The 3,079-nt window shown below is 39.8% G+C and overlaps 1 pseudogene; it reads left to right on the forward strand.

Annotated features, from left to right (window-relative positions):
* Positions 1–509: 509 nt before the first annotated feature.
* On the forward strand, positions 510–661 carry LOC142357318 (5.8S ribosomal RNA; annotated as a pseudogene).
* The last annotated feature ends 2,418 nt before the right edge of the window (positions 662–3,079 follow it).

Below are 3,079 nucleotides of genomic sequence, written 5' to 3' on the forward strand. Positions count from 1 at the left end.
ATTTTGCAATCAAACTGTGGCTAGTACTGTGATGTTACTAGTAACCTTTTCTTACGTCATATGGCCAAGAGAGCATTTGAAGGCGAAACTTCTGCATGGGGAAGCTGCATCATGAACAAAAGTTTATATCGAGTATTATGTTGACGTTAGTAGGCCCTGGCCGAAAGCGCAGCATGTGAAAGGTATAGATAAAAGTTATCGTTGCAGTCAGTACTGTGTAGTTACTAGTAGCTGGATTTAAGCTCGAAGTGAGACACTGTTGGTGAAACTTCATCATGAGAACGTCACAAGCTGATCACGCTCTATGATATGACTAGTATTATGTTGCTTATAGTAGGCTAAGCGCAAGCCGAAACATCAACATGTGAAAGTCGTAGAATTTTGCGATCAAACTGTGGCTAGTACTTTGATGATGCTTGTAGCCAACCGAATTGGTTGAAAAGCCCAATAAGTAAGCTAACTTGGGAGAGCTTGTTGGAAACCAAATGCTACTAGATTGGTCCAAATACATCCTTCAACAGGGGATCACTTGGCTCGCTTTACGAAGAGGAGCACAGCTATATGTGTTAATTCGGTATGAATCGCAAGATTTGTTTACCGACCTCTCTAACGCAAAAGGCGGTCTCGGCTTCGGCTGTTGACTGCGTCCGATTCAGGGTTATATAACTCTCGATTGAACACATTGATGTTCTATTGTTGGTGCTTCCAATAAAATTGGAACACTTAAAGCAGAACCGATTCAAATAATAGCATTCTGATCAATGATTGCATTCCTTGATCAAGAACTGCTGGAGTCATTGTGATGGCGAATTTTCTTCATAAGAAAATTGCAAAGAGACGGAACTTAATGAGACTAGTATTATGTTGTTTCTAGTAAGCGGAAGCTGAAACAGCAACATGTGAAAATCAAGTTTTGTTCAATGATCTCGAGGCGATAAGTACTATGAAGCAACTAGTAGCCTAAGCATGACTCAGATTTGAGACAGTCAAAAAGACTGGCGAAACTTCTTCACATGAAAGTTACATAGAGAACTACAAATGTATACAGCGAGTATTATGTTGTTTCTAGTAGGCGAAAGCTGAAACATCAACATGTGAAAGTTGTCTGCAAACTGTAGAACGATATGTGATTAGTACTGTGCTGTTACTAGTAGCCAGTCTGACTGTAGAAGCCAAGACAAAGGGAAACTAATGCATCTGAAAAGGACAAGTTATGGAAAGGTATGCACGATAAGTATTATGTTGTTTCTAGTAAGCGGCAGCTGAAACATCAACATGTGAACGTCGTTGTGTACAGTAACCTAGAACTATATAGTCCTTAGTAACGTGCATTTACTAGTACCTGTAATTGGTATTCAGACTCAGGCAGTTTGGAATAGTTTGGCAAAGATGCACCAGAGAAAACTGGGATTTGATACAGAAATTGTTGAATACAAGTATTATGCTGCTTCTAGTAGGTTGAATCCGAAACATCAGCATGTGAAAATTGAAAACATTTCTGGTTCGAATTGTCACAAGTATTTGGTGATCTGAGTAGCCAAACTCACTACAACGCCAATTGAAGGCAAAAATTCTCAACGGGAAAAGCTATTCTCATTGAATGAGCTAACAAGACGAGTATTATGTTGCTTCTAGTAGGCGAAAGCCAAAACATCAACATGTGAAAGTCTTGCTGAACAAATTTAATGTTGTTGAGCTCAGTACCGTGTGAATTAGTAGCCATAATTGGCGAGCGAAAATTGAACTGGCGAAACTTCGTCTTTGGAAAATTGCAGATGCCGAGCACTTATTTTGCAACGAGTATTATGTTGACTGTAGTAAGCGAAAGCCGAAACAGCAACATGTGAAAGCTGTTGAAATTTGTGGTCATTTTGCAATAAGTACAAGGAGTGTAACTAGTAGCCAGGTCAAAATTTGGGATAAGAATGAGCAAAAATTCTGCATGAGAACAGTTGAAATTATGAAACTAAATTACAAAGACTAGTATTATGTTGTTTCGAGTACGCGAAAGCGGAAACATCAACATGTGAACGTTTGTAACGAAGTTTCGTTAATTTTCAGCCTAGTACTGAGCAAGAACGAGTAGCCTCATCTCCAATCCCACGCAAAATGTAGTGAAATATGTGAGTGAACCTTATTCACGGTGAGGGTTTCCCGAGGTCTGTATTGCAGCGAGTATTATGTTGCTTCTAGTAAGCGAAAGCTGAAACAACAACATTTGAAAGTTGGAATTAATGACTGAATGGAAACTTCGACCTGTGTTTGATAGTAGTAGCGAACAAAACTGCTGAATCGGTTTCTGTCTCATATTGGTCAGTGAAACCAATTAAGAGACAATCAACTACATAACCTGAATTGGGCGAGAGAACCCCCTTAACTTAAGCATATCAGTAAGGGGAGGAAAAGAAATCAACTGAGAATCCCTTAGTAATGGCGAATGAACAGGGAAAGCTCATCGGGAAGAGAAATGGCAACATTTCTCGGTGTCCGGTATGGTTTGATGCTAGACTGGTGAATTTGTCCTGATGTCTACTGGAAAGTAGCATCAAAGAAGGTGAAAATCCTGTAAAGGTCATTTTCGATACCAGTCATAATGGCTCATTCCTATGAGTAGAGTTGTTTGAAAGTGCAACTCGAAGCTGGAGATATGTCTCTCCAAAAGCTAATTATAAAGCGAGACCGATAGTAAACAAGTACCGTGAGGGAAAGTTGAAAAGCACTCTGAAGAGAGAGTGAAAAGTACGTGAAACTGTTGAAGGGGAACTGGAGTGAGCGTTACCATACTCAATGCCTTGATATTATATTCTCGGCTACCGAGTAGTGTAGTTGTCGTCTTTTGGCAAATCTTGTTAATGAATCGAGCAGAAGTTTTCCTCGGAATTCTTCTTGTTGATTCTAAACAAAATGAGATAAATTGATCTTGATTGCCTGTCTGACCTCAACTTCCTATTCAATGCTCTCTACAGCCCGTCTTGAAACACGGACCAAGGAGTGTGAGTTGCTTGCAAGTGTTGTCGCTCATTGAAAGCGCACACGCGAAATGAAAGTGAACAGTGTAATTTTTATGAATTGCACTACT

The sequence above is a fragment of the Convolutriloba macropyga genome, unplaced genomic scaffold (genome assembly GCF_964194025.1).
Source record: "Convolutriloba macropyga unplaced genomic scaffold, txConMacr16.3 SCAFFOLD_6225, whole genome shotgun sequence".
Lineage (NCBI taxonomy): Eukaryota > Metazoa > Xenacoelomorpha > Acoela > Convolutidae > Convolutriloba > Convolutriloba macropyga.